This window comes from Oryctolagus cuniculus (genome assembly GCF_964237555.1).
Source record: "Oryctolagus cuniculus chromosome 16 unlocalized genomic scaffold, mOryCun1.1 SUPER_16_unloc_1, whole genome shotgun sequence".
NCBI lineage: Eukaryota > Metazoa > Chordata > Mammalia > Lagomorpha > Leporidae > Oryctolagus > Oryctolagus cuniculus.
The window spans coordinates 1,837,997-1,856,625 of record NW_027208201.1 but is presented as its reverse complement, the minus strand read 5'-3'; the positions used below and the strand labels follow the sequence as shown (position 1 = coordinate 1,856,625).

Below are 18,629 nucleotides of genomic sequence, written 5' to 3'. Positions count from 1 at the left end.
TATCCTGGCTGCTCCACTTGCAATTCAGCTCCCTGTTAATAATCCAGAAAAAGCAGTGGAAAATGTCATCCCTGACACTCACACGCACACCTGAATTAATCTTGCTTTGGCATGAACCAGTGTTGGGCCACTGCAGGTATCTTTACAGTCTATCACCAGATGGAAGGTTGTTAAAACTTTCCCTTTCTTTTCTGTGAATTGGTCCCTCAACAAAAACATTTTAAGGAAAATATGAATTGTTCATAAGGGGGTATATTCTGCAACTTATTTTTTAACAACAGAGTGCAAGATCAGTTTTATAAATTTTAGTTTCTAACCATTGAAAACTAAAAAAGCCTTAAGAGCTACTCTTCAGAATATCTGTTTCCTTGGGAACTATTCTATCCATTAATCCTTTCAAAGCATTCTTCTCAGGTCTTAGGAGAATAATGTAGCACTTGGGGACAAAGATGCAGCCCAGGAGCCCTGCACTGGAGCACAAGATGGAGAAGACCTCCACAGCCACCATGACCTTCCCCTTGGTGCTGTGGTAGACAGGCAGGAAGGTCACCCAGACACTGCAGAACACCAGCATGCTGAATGTCAAGAACTTGGCTTCATTGAACTTGTCAGGCAGATTCCTGCCTAGGAAAGCCACAGTGCAGCTCCCCAGAGCCAAGGAACCCAGGTAGCCCAGGACACAGTAGAAGGCAGTGACTGAGCCCTTGTTGCACACCAGGATGGTGTGGCCATGCTCAGAGTGAGCATCTGTGTCAATAAAGGGAGGAGAAGTCCCAAGCCAGATGGCACAGAGAGCCAGTTGGATCAGGGAGCAGATGGGAATAATGGATTTAGGTACCCCTGATATCAGCCAGTGTCTCATCCTTCTCCCTGGGGCAGTGACCTTGAAGGCCAGAAGCACAGTGATAGTTTTGGCCAGGGCAGTGGAAACAGCCACAGTGAACACCATTCCAAATGTGGTCTGCTGGAGGACACAGGTGGTTGTGTTGGGATGTCCAATAAACAGTAAGGAGCAGAGGAAGCAGAAGATGAGGGTGAAGAGCAGGATGTAGCTGAGACTATGATTGTTGGCCTTGACAATGGGAGTGTCTTGGTGCTTCAAAAAACACCAAGAACTGCAGCGGTGAGGACAGAGAAGCACAGAGCTGTGCAGACGAGGGTCATCCCCAGGGGCTCTTCAAAAGACAGAAAAGTCACCTTTTTGTGGAAGCACTGGTCTCACTCTTTGTTGGCATACTGATGATCTGGACACTTCACACACTGGTCTATATCTGGTGAGAAATGTACAATAACGTCATCCCAAGTTCAGTTATTTCTGATTCACAAGGACCTTCTAAATAGCTGAGTAGATTTAAGCAATATCTCCTTATTGTTTTTGAAGAGAGGAAACATAAATCACTTGCAATTAATTATGCCCATCTTTCCCATATTAGCCAGACTGCTATTACTTCATCTCCCTATTTTATCTTACATACTGTTGGGTACATTGCCTTTTTCTCCTAATGAAGCCTTAAGGTTTGTGCTCTGAACATATTCATGATGCTTTAAGCAATACCTTAATCTGTGTCATTTGTAACATCATGAATTCATGGTTTCTTTAGATTGGAAAGTGATGATCCAGAGGAATCCATGTGTCTTGAGGGCTAATCTGCCTTTCTACATGGCACATTCCTGATGCATTCTCGCTTTGAACAAGAGCAAGCACCCTCCCTCAACCATTACTTTAATGATGCAATTCATTTCCTATATTCATGGCCTAATAACAACCCACAGTTCACAAAATTTGTAATGAAAGATATATTTATTGTTTGATTGATTTAATTTGTTTGGATTGCCATGTTACAGATTGAGGAAGAATGACATGGAGAAAGTGGGAACTCTTCCATCTGCTAGTTCACAGCCTACATGGCCACAATAGCCAGAGATGAGCTGATCTATGGCCAGGAGCCAGCGGCTTCTTCCTGATCTCCCAATTGGGTACAGGGGCTCAAGCTCTTGGCTTCTCCTCCACTGGTTTTCCAGGCCATCAGCAGAGAGGTAGATCAGAAATGGAGCAATGGCCAGAGTTGTGGCACAGTAGGTTAATCCACTTTCTGTGGCCTCAGCATAAACAATGGGTGCCAATTCTAGTAACTGCTGCTCCTCTTCCAATCTAGCTCTCAGCTATGGCCTGGGAAAACAGTGGAAAAGGACCCAAGCACTTGGGCCCTTGCACCTGCATGGGAGACCTGAAAGAGCTCTTGGCTCCTGGCTTTGGATTTCAGAGCTCCAGGCATTGTGGCCATCTGGGGAGTGAACCAGCATATGGAGACCCCACTCTCTCTTTCTCTGCTTCTCTTTAACCCTGGCTTTCAAATAAACTAAGAAATCTTTTAAGAAAATAATATGCACAGAGCAGTGCCTCCTGGGTAATTTCTAGCACAAGTTGTAGTAAACATTCTTACCTCAACTTTGTTTCCAACCTTCACTCAAAATTTTCATAATTCTTAAGCAATCTGAAAATAACCTTTAGGGTTTAAAAGTGTTCTTTTTTGCATTCCATGGGTTATTTTAGCTCCTTGTTTACAAATCACAGATCTCTGTTGATTTATTTTTATGCAGTAATGCTAATTACTATCACTAGTATTTCATGGACTAATAAACTGAATTATATTGTGTGCACCAATTTAAGCATAATGGAGCCTCTTTAAAAAACACTGACAAGAACCAAATCAACAAGTCAGAGATGAAAAAGGCAATGTAACGAGAGACACCACTGAGAAAAAAAGTCATCAAGAATTACTACAAAGAACTGTATGCCCACAAATCAGGAATCCTAGAAGAAATGGATAGATTCCTGGATGCATAAAACCTACCTAAATTGAATCATGAGGAAATAGAACACCTAAACAGACAAATAACCAAGACAGAGATGGAATCAGTAATAAAGACACTCCCAAAAAAGAAAATCCCATGTCCCGGTGGCTTCACTGATGAATTCTTCCAGGCATTTAAAGAAGAACAAATCCCCATTCTTTTCAAACTATTCAAAACAATCAAAAAGTAGGGAATCCTTCCAGAACCCTTTTATGAAGGCTACTTTACATTAAGTTCCAATTCATAAAAAGACATGACAGAGAAAGAGAACTATATACTTCTGGAAACTATTATGGATGAAAAGGATTAATTACTACCTAAAGGTAGGAAGAATTTTCTCATTAGTCACATACCACTTCTTTTTGTTATTTTGTCAAAGATGAAGATTTATGGGACAGGTGTTAACTTCACCATGAAACAGGCACTGACTTACCTGTTTGGTTGGAAATCTCATTCTCTGAACAAGGTGTGCACAACAACAGGTAGGCTTTACCTTCAAATGGGTTTTCCTGAATCCAGGGCTACAACTCTCACTGCAGACTGAGCGTGGCATCTGAGAAAAATCAGATGAATATGGGTCACAGTTGGGACTGTTACCTAAGCTCAAAGTAGGGTATTTAGTCCTGGACAATTTATGCACTTAAATTGTAAGTACCTGTTTCTAATACACTGATTGCATGCCATATTGACTCTGTGCCATGAAATAGACTCAAACAAGTGGATGAACAAATGTGTTTATTATCCTTCCTCAGACACCATGAACAAAAGAAACATACATAGTTGGGAAGGGGAGTGGATTAATGTCTGTAAAGGTCTTTTTATGAAACCATGTGACACAAAACGCCAAACCAATTGTGGGTAACAATGTGTAATGTGAACTTTAAGTTAGGAACAACTTACCTCTGTAATTCCTGTGGCCCACTCTATTACATCCTCAGAGAGAGACAACAGTTGCTCATGTGGAGAAAACTGTCCTATTTTCACCTTACATCCAATACCTTTTGGAAAGTTCCACAAGTTGAGAATATCATACTCAGCATCCAATTTTCTCTTTTGATTCAAGTTCACTATGTCACCAGCAGGATTGGCAAATTGGAGGTGCTTGAGAAACAGGTGCAGCTAAAAGAAATGTGTCATCCTCTCATGAGACTGCCTAAGAATTTGTACAACAAACTCAAGTTAGAGAAAGCATCTTTGTAATCACAACTACACATAGGAGCATTATTGTAGCAACGCAATGAAGCCAAAAAAGGAAACCTGATAGAGAACTATATCACAGTAACTTGGATTTCAGTCATTTTCATTGAAAAACAAGGACAACCAAAAATCACTAGGTGTGAGATTCAAACAAAAGCTACACACACTCTATTATTTTCTCCATGTACTTATGGCAACAAACAGCAAAATGAAGTTACCCACATACAAATGTGTGAAAATTACATGAGATCATGATCTCCAGGATCCAGAAACTACTGAGCACTATCTGACACTGAAAGAGGAATTCTCCTACTGCTGAGTTTGAAAACAGAGACAACATCTACATATTTCACATATAAACATTAAATGGAGAGACTCTTGCATTCTTTTTAACACACATACTGATCCTTATTCACAATTACATCCCAGTAGTCAATGGAACCTTGTTGCTGATGGCAAACTAAATGAAGGGGGAAGATTTATATCTTAGAAACTGAAACAACTGCATGATTTCTGGTGTTTTGGAGAAAGGATCACAAGCTACTTGGTTTGAACACCTACGGAAGTTCTTAAGTGGATCACTCCAGGAGTACATGTCATGCAATAGAAACCAAATTACCTGCCAGGAAGAAAATGCCACCTTTGCCCCATTGTTTCCTGGCTGCATTTCTAACTCTTGTAGAAGCATCTCATGTACGCTGAGGGCCACAGCATACACAGCATTGTATATGTTGTAACTCCCATCACTCATAGTCATATCAAAATGATTCAGAGGCAATGATTCCAAGGAGGCATTCAGTGGACACTTCTGCAAGGTGTTGCAGGATACCCCAGAAACTGAGCAATCAAAAGCCAATGACCAGAATGTAGAGAGGTAAAAATCTGGGCATTTGGAAGGGTTAGCTGTCCGAAGAAATTTTTTGAAACCAAAAATCTCCCTATGGTGGTGTGAAAAAATGAGAGTCCCATGGAATGAGTGGAGCAGGAAATGTCCCTCAGAACTGGCAAAATCCCATTGTGAGGTGGTGACCCAGACTTTCCATGTCATTACATGTTCCCATGTTGGAAAGCTGATGCCTATGAGGGAATCAGTGTCACAGAAAAGAATCACCACATTTGCTGAAGATTTTATGATCTGATTGTGATACGGTCAGTGGACTGAAGAATGTGACTTCTCAGTGGCTGGGATCAGTTCCACAAAGTCTACACAGATGCCATTCTTCTGCATCTCAACTTTCAAATTGGACATAAACTGAAAACCTTTTGGGAGGTCTGATATGGCCAAACCCACCCAGGTCCAGCTGAAATGAAGCACCAGGGAGACCATGCCACGGGCCAGGGAAGTGTCTTTGGGGGCCATCTGATAGAGGGAAGGAAACTGACCACTGTCACTCAGAGGAGGTTCAAAAGTCCCAAGAGTCAGCTAAGGGAAAATGCAAGAAATCTGTGTAAGGTTATTGCTATAGTGTACAATCTTATTCCTGAAGAAATTAAGGAAACGATGGAAGTGTCAGAAGATTTTAGAATATTTCATTTTTCTTTTCTCCCACTACATGAGATCTTCCTAGTTCATGAGTCATTAGCTTCACAAGTTGACATAACCACTTCTCATTTTAACTCATCCACACCTCTGCTTCAGAATAAATGTCACTAATCCACCAATCCTTTGCATGCCTTCTCTTTAGATCACCCCCTGTGGCAAATATATAAGGTCACTGTTGCTTAAATTTTTGGGTCGAATAAGGGACCTAAATTGATGTTCTTTTTCCTTCTCTTTCCCTTGCACACTCACCTGTGGAATTTTGTAGAGTTCTAGCAGTGTCCCCATTTGGATAGCAATGCTTCTTCCTGATATTACAGCTACAGACTTGCTCTGTTTCCTACACGTGTAATTAGGAATGTCCTTTTCCAGTCCCGCAATCCAGATGAAAGGATTCTACATCACCATCATGTCACTGTGCATGATATTATAGAGATCAAATCCCAATGTCATATTGGGTAAAAGATGTGGATTCTTGTTGATCTCCTCAGTAGTGAAAACCAAGGCCAGAACATACTGGTAGTTTTTAGACTGAAATCTGTATGAAATGCACAAGGATCTTTAAGGGAAAAGCCTCCAATCCAGATTATCATCAATTCTACTGTAATTACTGTAATGGATGGCCATGGCCAAAAATTCATATGTTCTAATCCTTCTCTGTACATTTGCTAAGGAGAGAGTGTGAAGACTGCCATATTTGCAAGACACATGTCCACCTCAGAACCAAACTGCTACTCCCTAGATCTTGGTCTCCCAGATTAAATTATTCTGAAATATAAGATCTGCTGTTACACCATAATCTTGGGCATGTTTTCACATGGCTGACCATGCATTTGGATTTAAATCATCTCTGGCAACACCTACCTCTTTTACATTTTTTATTTGATATCTAACCTAAATAATAAATAGGCTCTGGAATGATTTCTCTAAAGTTCATTGACACCTAGGAAGAACATTGCAGTTGTCAAAGAAAGCATGATAAGGAAAGCACATCATCATGAGTATTGCTACTATAAATGTTTCCTATAATCACAAACTGCAATGATTCTTCATCTTATCAAATCATTAAACACTTCTTAAAACAGGAGTCATATGACCGTAAGGCTGCAGGTTTTAATGGGCAAAGAGAGTAACTCAACTGAAGGCTATGTGATCAGCAATAGGGATGCTGTCAGAGCACTGAATCGCAGATGGAAATCTGGAATTAATCCTGAAAAATCACTTCCCCATCAAATTTAGCCATCAACCACCATCTCAAGCCAGGAAAATGAAATCAGATTCAGAGCTTGAAAGATGGAAAGCAGTGAAAAAGTAGGGGCACTTTAGAGAAGCCTGAAACACTCAGTAGGTGGACTTGAAACACTGGGCTGTGAGACCTGTGACACTTTACAACTAAGACAGTTATGGATTTATTTAGAACACTAAGCATATGTTAAAGTAAATCATGACCAGTGGTATCAGTGTTTACTTCAAACAGACTTTCTTCACTCAGTTTTTCCTACAGAATTCAACATAAATAGCCTTCCATTCAATGAGCATGATGCATTTCTCCTTTCTGGGATCTGACATGTCACAAAAAATGTAAATGTGGAGCCCTTTGTATTTATTTCAGATGTCCTTTGTGTTGAGTCTTGATGAATAGACTAGGTCACGTACAATGCTTGCTAAGGGTCATTCTGTGCTCCAGAGGAAGTGACAGTTTTTTATTTCTTGGTTCATGGTGAAACGTAATATGCATCTATGTATATTATACACATATTCTCTCTATTTATATATAGGTGTTCTATAATCATGTATACAGTTGCTTTATATATATATTGTTTGATATATAGAGTTCCTACAAATATGTGTTATCAAATATTTCATTCATACTTTGTATGTAGAATGAGGAAAAATGAAAGACCTTGCTAAATGAATCAAATAATGTTCAGTTTTGTATTTCATATATCTCTGCTCCTCTCCTCATTCTTCTACACTTCCATCAATTCCCCATCCTCTCATTTTGTTCACCAGCTCCTGCCAGCACCAAAATATCTAGAACACTCTTTGACACACTGGGCTTTTTGAGAGTTTCCCTTTTGGTCTGTTTAGTGTTCTGTTTCTTGTCTCTAAGAACAGTTTATCAGTAGTTATTTTATGTTCTAAAGTTTATGAATCTAACATTGCAGGGTATAGTGTCTATTGATAATTAAGTGTTGCTTTTTTTCCCAAGTATCACCAATACAGGTACTTTCTACTGGGTTTGCTAAGATTTAATTTTGATCTCCCATTTGCATAGCATACATCTTGGAGGAACCTGGGCTCTATTCATAGCATCTTTTCCTGCTACTGGAAATTCACTACCTCCTGGTCTCTATCATTTCAGAGAACATTTAAATGGTGTGCTGTATGCAAAACATGGAGAATACTGCTGCTAATAATGGATAAATATTTATAAATGAGATACCATGTGCACATATAATATTAGGTGAATTTATAAATATCAATGTGAAGTGAATAATATCATTATAACAAGCTAGTATCCATTAGATATTTTCAGGAGAGATCTTTGGACAAATGCCTAAAATACTTAATTAGTTGTATCATGCTGTCCTAAAAGACAGTATATTGTGTTGGAATGAAATTTGAATATATATATATATGTATATGTATAATGACATATTTATATTTAGCTACAAAAAGAAAGTATCTGAAAGAGGAGCAGAAGCAGATAAAACCCCATCTGAAAGATATTTTCCTGAGAAAATGATAGAATCATGGACACATCGTCAATGTTGCCGATTACAACCATTAAAATTTTTATGGGTATATTCATCGTTAAAATTTAATTATTATTTTATTTGTGCAAAGGTGTTGCCCTGATATTTCTTTTATCTAATAAAAAGCTTACTTTCTTGAATTCCTTTTCTCCTTTATGACTGTAGAAGAAATGAGGTGTTCTTATGACCCCAAATCTAGCACATATTAGAAAACATTGTGAGCACATGTTGAAGAGCTCATCTAACTCAGATTTGTCCATTTCAATGCATGGGTTCTCTAACAATCTGCTACTGAGGCACAATAGGCCCCTAGCTGATGAACATGGATAGGGAATGACAAAAAGATAGCAACCAGACTCTCCCTCCTCCTATGAGGTAACATTTCCTGAACCATTAAAGATGCCAGGCAAGAAGAAATGTCTTTCTCTTGACCCCACACTAACTATCAGCAATTTTTAGGAGGGACAGAGGATGGACAGGGCAGGAACACAGAATGCATTTATCAATCATTAGCAGACCAAATAACAAGGAACTGTTATGCAAATCAAGGGAAATGATTATGACAAAGAGAACTTACCCTCTGAATGTTATATTATTTTTTGAATTATTCATGATTCTATCAATGAAGTATCTGTAAATGGGGAAAAAGGCAGCAATCTCAACATCTCCATCCTTGTAAAAACTCTGTTTCATGTGGTAAAAGCAGTAGCGATCATCACGACATGTCATAAGGCAATACAGCTGCAGAAAGAACAACAGAAAAATCAAAGGAAACATCTTTAAAGTCTGTGAAAAGCCCTAGGACACAATTGCAGTGGAACATGCAGGGTTATGCAGGTGCATATATATAGCATGCATATGTGTGTGTGTGTCTGGGTGTGTGTGATTGCTTGAATTAGGCCACATTAATACTGCTACATCTGACCTCTTTCCACCAGCTGTCCACTCATCCATGGGGGAACCTGAAACCCTTCCTGCCCTGAGGCTCTGAAGCTCAGGCCTTCTGTCCTGGTGGAAAACACAAGAAGAAAAACATGTTTGTGAATCATCCTCTTCACCCAGGTGCCAGGATTTCCTCCAAGTCCATGGATACAAAGACTCAAGGGCATAACACCTGTTAGTTATATTTGGTTTGAGGGCTTTGTCAATAAACCACTCCATGAACTTTTGGCAATTATGTACTGGGACTGCATCAGAGGGCATGAAGGGAGGCATCAAGTGAGGTTCTCAGTTGGGTTTCAGACCAGAAATCTCTAGTGTCAAAGAATTCAAAGACCTAAATAGCAACAGGCAACCACACATTTTCTTGATGCCACGCAGACCCCAAACCAATCCTGTTTATAGAGATACACACTAGGACATGTGATTTTCAATCACTGTGGGACCAGTAATCACCCTGAATGCACAAGTTCCCATTCAGGATGTCAAATCACTACATCTTTATTTGTAAAGCATGAAACCCTTCCACGGTGCTGTTAACCATGGTAATCCCATGCTGATCTGTTTTTGCACTTACAACCTTGGTTGATGCACTCATGAGAACTCAGGACTTTTTGAGTACTTCTCACTTTTTGCTATAAATCTGAAAATACCAGCCAGAATGTAGACTTCAGAATATTCATGGACAATGTGTGTTATGAAACAAACATGCACAAATTTCATCAATATATATTCATTATTATTTTGCTTAACTATTTCCCTCATATTCATCACTTTTTATCTTCTGCATTCATTTTTTTTTTGAATGGCAGAGTAAGACAGTGAAAGAAAGTGACAGAGAGAAAGGACTTCCTTCCATTGGTTCACTCCACAAATGGCCGTTATGGTCAGTGTGCTGTGTGGATCCGAAGCTAGGAGCCAGGTGTTTCCTCCTGGTCTCCCATGTGGGTGCAGGCACCCAAGCACATGGGCCATCCTCCACTGCCTTCCCAGGCCACAGCAGAGAGTTGGACTGGAAGAGGAGCAACCCTGACAGAACCGGTGCCCCAACCGGGACTAGAGCCCAGAGTGCCAGGGCTGCAGGTGGAGGCTTAGCCTAGTGACTCACAGCACAGGCCTATCTTCTGCATTCTTAATGTTGAATTTTATATTTTTTATAGCTTGGGATGAATGCTTCAAATGCAGAATTTCAGTCTTAGACAGAAATATATACGCTAATTGCATAAAAGTATAAAAATCTGAAATTATGCATTTCTGTCTAACTTTAACTTTAGCAACACTACCTTAAAAGTTAATAATATTTTTCTATTTGAGACTTTTTGTAATTTCTTTTGAAATCTAATAACATTTAGCTCACTATATAGCAATTTCCAAAAATGAAAGCAAGTGGACATTTGAGTTGGTAAGTACAGAGTTCTCTGTGTGTATAGGGAACACCCACATGAACTTATACTCAGTCTGCATCAGGAACACTGTCTCCAATGGACTTTATCCTGAACTGTCTTCTCAGGCTCAACACACTTCAAATCAAAATTAGAAATCACTATAAGCCCACTGCAAGAATAATGTCATAGCAAGCAGAAAAAGAAATAAAGCAAATCCACAACACAGATGTGCTCTAGCACATAGCACTCACTGTGTCAATTCTCAGTAGCTCCAAATTAGTTATGCTGCTATGCAAAGCCTACAATGGTGCATTTTTGTTAACTGTTCTGCATTATGTCCCACCCAAGAATCCCCACATCATGCATTTTCCAGCCATACTTCATCTGATGCAACTCCTCTGAATATAACAATACATAGTACCTTGCTAATTTTGCCACATATGGTAATCTACCAAGAATCTGTTTCTACCATTTTGTAGGGGAATTAGATAAGTGGTTCAATTCAAAGATGACACCCAAAGGAAGTAAGGTGGGTGGAACCCAAACTTGTTTACCACCAAAGCTAATTGGCCACACAACATCAGGAGAAGTGACAACAACTGATGATGAGCGTACAGACATATGGCTAGTCCTGTAAAAATCACCCCATAAAATGACCTTTAAGTGATTGGTTAGTTCTTTTGCCCTGCCCCAATGACTCTGCAGTTTTGTGCTTTAAAAGGGTTTGTTATGTGCACAATAAATGAGTTCTTGCTTGACTTGGCTCCCCGCTGCATCTGATTGTCTCTGGGATCATAAGGCTGGGAAAGGGGCAAGTGGTGCACTTACCTTTCCTTGTTCCCAGTTCATCCTTGTTTGGGTGGACTAAGACCCTGCACCATTATTCATCTTACCTAGGATTAACACTGTTGATTACTGGGGGAGTCCAAGATGGCTGAGAGGGAAGGGCATACTCTTCTAGTTTAGGAGTAGAAAAAGTAAAAGTGGAAGAAATACATTCTCAGGGGAGAGTTAGAGAGAAAAGTGCAGTTGGAATTCTATGGAAGGAAGAAGAATGTTGTGGATCAGTGTGGAAGGTGCAGATGTGCAGTACAATCAAGGACACACATAATCCCAGGAGCCCAGAGCCAGAGAAAGCAACAGCTTGGGGAAGGTGGGGAGATCAGACTGCAATCAGTGACCTGGGCCATGTTTGCATAACTGGAGGGAGAGCTTTCAAGAGTCAAACACCTGATAGAAATTGGGAGAATATAGCCACACATTCTTTTAGAAACATGTTTACAACTTATATGTTAAAAAGCAGAAGGAACAATAATAATATCATCAACAATGGGTATAGCAATTGAACAGACATTCTGCAGAGATAAATGAGCAAAAGGCCTTATCAAAGGTGCTAATCATCAGTAAACTTAGAGTGACCACCTCACATCTGTTCCATTGGCTATAACAGTTTTTGTTTTCAAGGATTTCATTTGAAAGGCAGAGGGAGAGGTTGAATGTGAGTGAGACAGAGAGAAAAAGAGAGAGAAAATGAGAGAGAGAGAGAGAGAGAGAGAGAGATTGTTTTCCATCCCCCAGGTCACTCTCCAAATGGCCACAATGGCTGGAGCTGAGCCAATTCAAAGCGGGGAGCCAGAGCTTCTTCTGGATTTCCCAGCCAGGTACAGGGGACCAAGCACTTCAGCCAGGTTCCACTGCTTTCTAAGATCATGGTAGAGCTGGATCAGAAATGGAGCAGCCAGTACTGGAACTGGTGCATATGGGAGGCTGGCACTAGAGGCAGTGGCTTTACCAGTTATGCCACAGCGTCAGCCACAATAATAGTTTTTGCAAGAAATTTGTATGCCTTAAACAAAAAAGATAAATAACAGAAAAAAGAAAAAAAGTAAAAAAGTAAAAATTTTTAAAAGTTCAAGGATACCTCTCATGAAATGGAAACCTGCCAGGCTGAAAATGCCACCTTTGCCCCAATGCTCATTGGCTGCAGGTCTAACTCTTATAGAAGCATCTCAGGTATGGTGTGGGCAGAAACATACACAGCATTGTCTATTCTGTAGACCCCATCACTCATGGTCATGTCAAAATCATGCTGAAGCATCCATTCCAAGGAGGCATTCAGTGGACAGTAATGCAAGATACTGCAGAATGCCCCCAAAAACTGAGCAATGAAAAGACATCAGCCAGAATCTAGTGAGGTAAGCATATGCAGGATATCTGGAAGGGTTAGCTATCAAGTTTTCAAAACCAGTGAATGAGTGGAGCAGGAAATGTGTCTCACTGGTTGTAAAATCCTCCTGGGAGATGGGGACCCAGATTTTCCATGTCATTAAGTGTTCTTATGTTTGAAAGCTCATATCTATTAGAGATTTGTTGGCAAAGAAAAGAATAACCATGTTTGCTGACGATGATCTGAACAGTATTTGATATGGCCAGGCCATTGCTTAATGAGTTTTCTCAGTGACTGAGATCAATCCCACACCACTTCACAGATGCTATTCCTGTTTATCTATAACTCTCAAACCTGACATAAATTGAATACCTTTCAGGTGATCAGAAATGTTCAGTCCCACATGGGCTGAGCTGAAATGATGCATCTAGGTGACGGTGCAAGGGTCTGAGATGTGTTCTTCAATGCCATCTGCAAGAGAGAATGAAACATGACCATGGTCACACAGGCTCAAAAGAGCAAAAGGTCAGCTACAGGGGGAGAAAAAATAGCACTCAACATAAGAGGACAGCCATAAAATACAATCTCAACCCTGAAATTTGTCAACAATGATTGAAAGTGGTGGAAGACTAGAATATTCTAATTTTCCTGACAATCTACCATGGTTTGAGAGCTTTGTAGATCCCAACTCTTCTGACACAGTCATCCAGGAAAGTCCCTTTCTCCTTTTCCATTTCCTCTTCTCTGCTTCAAACACCACAAATATGGCTACTCCAATCTCTGAGTACTTCCTCTCTAAATCATACTTATGAACAAAGAAAATCTCCATTTTTCAGCTTTTATGCACCTGAGAAGTTCACCCAAATGAATGTGGGTTTTCGTAGTTTTCCTCTCTTGGAAGCCCCCCTCCATGCCACTCTGGCTGGAGGTCCTTGTTTCTAATAAATACTTTTAAATTTCTTGGCTGTCCACTTGGAAATTCTTCTTCCATGTGAGGCAAAGAACCAAGGTAACAATAATTTTTGTGCCACCATTTCCCATAATATTTTTGGTGCCATTACTTGGATAGCAACTCCAATGTGACTCAGATTGCAACTCCTATGTGATGTGCATCCAACGTTGGATAATCTTACTGGACTGGTGAGCATGCAGACTGCTGTCACTTTTTTTTAGAGTGTCTCTTTCATAGTCACTCTCACTTTCCCTAAAACACTGAGTCCCTCTCAGCCATTTAAAAGTGATTAGTGTGGCTGCAGTTGTTGTGCATGTATGTGTGTTTGTAAAGGCAAGATTACTGGAACTGAAATTCTATATTTTTTTATCATTTATTTAATGAATATAAATTTCCAAAGTATGACTCATGGGTTACAATGGCTTCCCTCCCCCATACCGTCCCTCCCACCCACAACCCTCCCCTTTCCCAATCCTTCTCCCCTTCCATTCACATCAAGATTCATTTTCGATTATCTTCATATACAGAAGATCAGCTTAGTATACCTTAAGTAAGGATTTCAACAGTTTGCTCCCACACAGAAACATAAAGTGAAAAATAATAGATGATTTTTTTTAAATGATGATGAAATCAGATCAGACCTATTGTCATGTTTAATCCCAGTGAGAGTCAAGTTGGGAATTGATAATTTCTTTTCTTTTTTTTTTTTTTTACAGAAGATCAGTTTAGTGTACATTAAGTAAAGATTTCAATCGTTTGCACCACCATAGAAACACAAAGTGAAATATACTGTTTGAGTACTCATGATAGCATTAAGCCTCAGTGTGCAGCACATTAAGGACAGAGATCCTACATGAGGAGTAAGTGCACAGTGATTCCTGTTGTTGACTTTACAAATTGACACTCCTGTTTATGGCATCAGTAATCTCCCTATGCTCCAGTCATGAGTTTCCAAGGCTATGGAAGCCCCTTGAGTTCTCCGACTCTTATCTTGTTTAGACACGGTCATAGTCAAAGTGGAGGTTCTCTCCTCCCTTCAGAGAAAAGCACCTCCCTCTTTGAAGACCTGTTCTTTCCACTGGGATCTCACTCACAGAGATCTTTTTGCCAGAATGTCTTGGCTTTCCATGCCTGAAATACTCTCATGGGCTTTTCAGCCAGATCCGAGTGCCTTTAGGGCTGATTCTGAGGCCAGAGTGCTATTTAGGACATCCGCCATTCTATGAGTCTGCTGAGTATCTCACTTCCCATGTTGGATCACTCTCCCCTTTATTTATTCTATCGGTTAGTGTTAGCAGGTACTACACTTGTTTATGTGCTCCCTTTGACTCTTAGTCCTTTCATTATGATCAATTGTGAACTGAAATTGATCACTTGGAATAGTGAGATGGCATTGGTACATGCCCCCTTGATGGGATTAAATTGGAGTCCCCTGGTATGTTTCTAACTCTACCATTTGGGGCAAGTCAGCTTGAGCATGTCCCAAATTGTACATCTCTTCCCTCTCTTATTCCCACTCTTATGTTTAACAGGGATCACATTTCAGTTAATTTTCAACACTTAAGAATAACTGTGTGATAATTACAGAATTAAACCAGTCATATTAAGTAGAACAGACAAAAAAACTACTAAGAGGGATAATGTATTAAGTTGTCCATTAACAGTTAGGGCTATGCTGATCAAGTCACCATTTCTCATAGTGTCCATTTCACTTCAGGAGTTTTCCTTTTTGGTGTTCAGTCAGTTGTCACCGATCAGGGAGAACATATGGTATTTGTCCCTTTGGGACTGGCTTATTTCACTCAGCATGATGTGTTCCAGATTCCTCCATTTTTGCTGCAAATGACTGGATTTCATTGTTTCTTACTGCGGTATAGTATTCTAAAGAATACATATCCCATAATTTCTTTATCCAGTCTACCATTGATGGGCATTTAGGTTGGTTCCAGGTCTTGGCTATTGTGAATTGTGCTGCAATAAACATTAGGGTGCAGACCGCTTTTTTGTTTGTCAATTTAAACTCCTTTGGGTAAATTCCAAGGAGTGGGATGGCTGGGTCCAATGGTAGGGTTATATTCAGGTTTCCGAGGAATCTCCAGACTGATTTCCATAGTGGCTTGACCAGTTTGCATTCCCACCAACAGTGGGTTAGTGTCCCTTTTTCCCCACATCCTCGCCAGCATCTGTTTTTGGTAGATTTCTGTGTGTGAGCCATTCTAACCGGGGTGAGGTGAAACCTCATTGTGCTTTTGATTTGCATTTCCCTGATTGCTAGTGACCTTGAACATTTTTTCATGTGCCTGTTGGCCATTTGGATTTCCTCTTTTGAAAAATGTCTATTGAAGTCCTTGGCCCATCTCTTAAGTGGGTTGTTGGTTTTGTTTTTGTGGAGTTTCTTGATCTCTTTGTAGATTCTGGTTATTAACCCTTTATCTGTTGCATACTTTGCAAATATTTTTTCCCATTCTGTCGGTTGTCTCTTCACTCTCCTGACTGTTTCTTTTGCAGTACAGAAACTTCTCAATTTGATGCAATCCCAATAGTTGATTTTGGCTTTGACTGCCTGTGCCTCCCGGGTCTTTTCCAGAAATTCTTTGCCTGTGCCAATATCTTGAAGGGTTTCTCCAATGTTCTCTAATAACTTAATGGTGTCAGGACGTAGATTTAGGTCTTTAATCCACGTTGAGTGGATTTTTGTGTAAGGTGTAAGGTAAGGGTCTTGCTTCATGATTCTGCACATGGAAATCCAGTTTTCCCAGCACCATTTATTGGATAGACTGCCCTTGCTCCAGGAATTAGTTTTAGATCCTTGATTAAATATAAGTTGGCTGTAGATGTTTGGGTTGATTTCTGGTGTTTCAATTCTGTTCCATTGGTCTATCCATCTGTTTCTGTACCAGTACCATGCTGTTTTGATTACAACTGCCCTGTAGTATGTCCTGAAATCTGGTATTGTGATGCCTCCGGCTTTGTTTTTGTTGTACAAGATTGCTTTAGCTATTCGAGGTCTCTTGTGCCTCCATATGAATTTCAGCATCATTTTTTCTAGATCTGTGAAGAATGTCTTTGGTATCTTGATTGGGATTGCATTGAATCTATAAATTGCTTTTGGGAGAATGGACATTTTGATGATGTTGATTCTTCCAATCCATGAGCATGGAAGATTTTTCCATTTTTTGGTATCCTCTTCTATTTCTTTAAGGTTTTGTAATTCTCATCGTAGAGATCTTTAACGTCCTTGGTTAAGTTTATTCCAAGGTATTTGATTGTTTTTGTAGCTATTGTGAATGGGATTGATCTTAGCAGTTCTTTCTCAGTCATGGCGTTGCTTGTGTATACAAAGGCTGTTGATTTTTGTGCATTGATTTTATATCCTGCCACTTTGCCAAACTCCTCTATGAGTTCCAATAGTCTCTTAGTAGAGTTCTTTGGATCCTCTAAGTACAGAATCATATCGTCTGCAAAGAGGGATAGTGTGACTTCTTCCTTCTTGATTTGTATTCCTTTGATTTCTTTTTCTTGTCTGATGGCTCTGGCTAAAACTTCCAGAACTATGTTAAATAGCAGTGCTGAGAGTGGGCATCCCTGCCTGGTGCCAGATTTCAGTGGAAATGCTTCCAACTTTTCCCCATTCAATAGGATGCTGGCTGTGGGTTTTTTATAAATTGCTTTGATTATATTGAGGAATGTTCCTTCTATACCCAATTTGCTTAGAGTTTTCATCATGAAAGGGTGTTGAATTTTATCAAATGCTTTCTCTGCATCAATTGAGATAATCATATGGTTTTTCTTTTGCAGTCTGTTAATGTGGTGAATCACATTGATTGATTTGCGAATGTTGAACCATCCCTGCATACCAGGGATGAATCCCACTTGGTCTGGGTGGATGATTTTCCTGATGTGTTGTTGTACTCTATTGGCGAGAATTTTATTGAGGATTTGCGTCTATGTTCATCAGGGATATTGGTCTGTAATTTTCTTTCAGTGCTGCATCTTTTTCCGGCTTAGGTTTTGCATGCAAAAACCAAGTCCTGAGTTAATGTGCCAATAATATATCTGATTATAATTTTTATCATTCAAAGTTAGATCATATGTTTATGTATTATCTGAATAGTATATTCTATGCTGACTTACTTTTCATGAGTTGTCTGTTTTATGATAGGCTTGTTTATTTCATTAAAAAGGAAACACATTGGCATTCATTTTTAAGTTCAATGTGAAATTGGCCAGTTATCCTTTATTATTTAATAGTATCCTTAAGGCAAATGAATCTAAGTATTTATAAAGAGAAAAGGAAACCTACTGCAATCCCATTGCTCCTATCTAAATAGTCTTTTTTTGCATTTTTTTAAACTTTTATTTAATGAATATAGATTTCCAAAGTATAGCTTATGAATTACATTGGCTCCCCCCACCATGACTTCCCTCCCACTCGCAACCCTCCCCTTTCCTGCTCTCTCTCCCCTTCCATTCATATCAAGATTCATTTTCAATTTTCTATATATAAAGATCAGTTTAGTATACATTAAGTAAGATTTCAACAGTTTGTACCCACATAGAAACACAAAGTGAAAAATACTGTTTGAGTACTCGTTATAGCATTAAATCTCAATGTAGAGCACATTAAGGACAGAGACCCTACATGAGGAGTTTGCACCCCCATAGAAACGCAAAGTGAAATATATTGTTTGAGTACTCGTTATAGCATTAAATCTCAATGCACAGCACATTAAGGACAGAGATCCTACATGAGAAGTAAGTGCACAGTGACTCTTGTTGTTGACTTTACAAATTGACACTCCTGTTTATGGCATCAGTAATCTCCCTATGCTCC

At 39.6% G+C, this 18,629-nt stretch overlaps 1 pseudogene; it reads right to left on the bottom strand.

Moving 5' to 3' along the window:
* Nucleotides 1–337: 337 nt before the first annotated feature.
* Nucleotides 338–11,525, bottom strand: LOC138847788 (vomeronasal type-2 receptor 116-like; annotated as a pseudogene).
* Nucleotides 11,526–18,629: the final 7,104 nt, after the last annotated feature.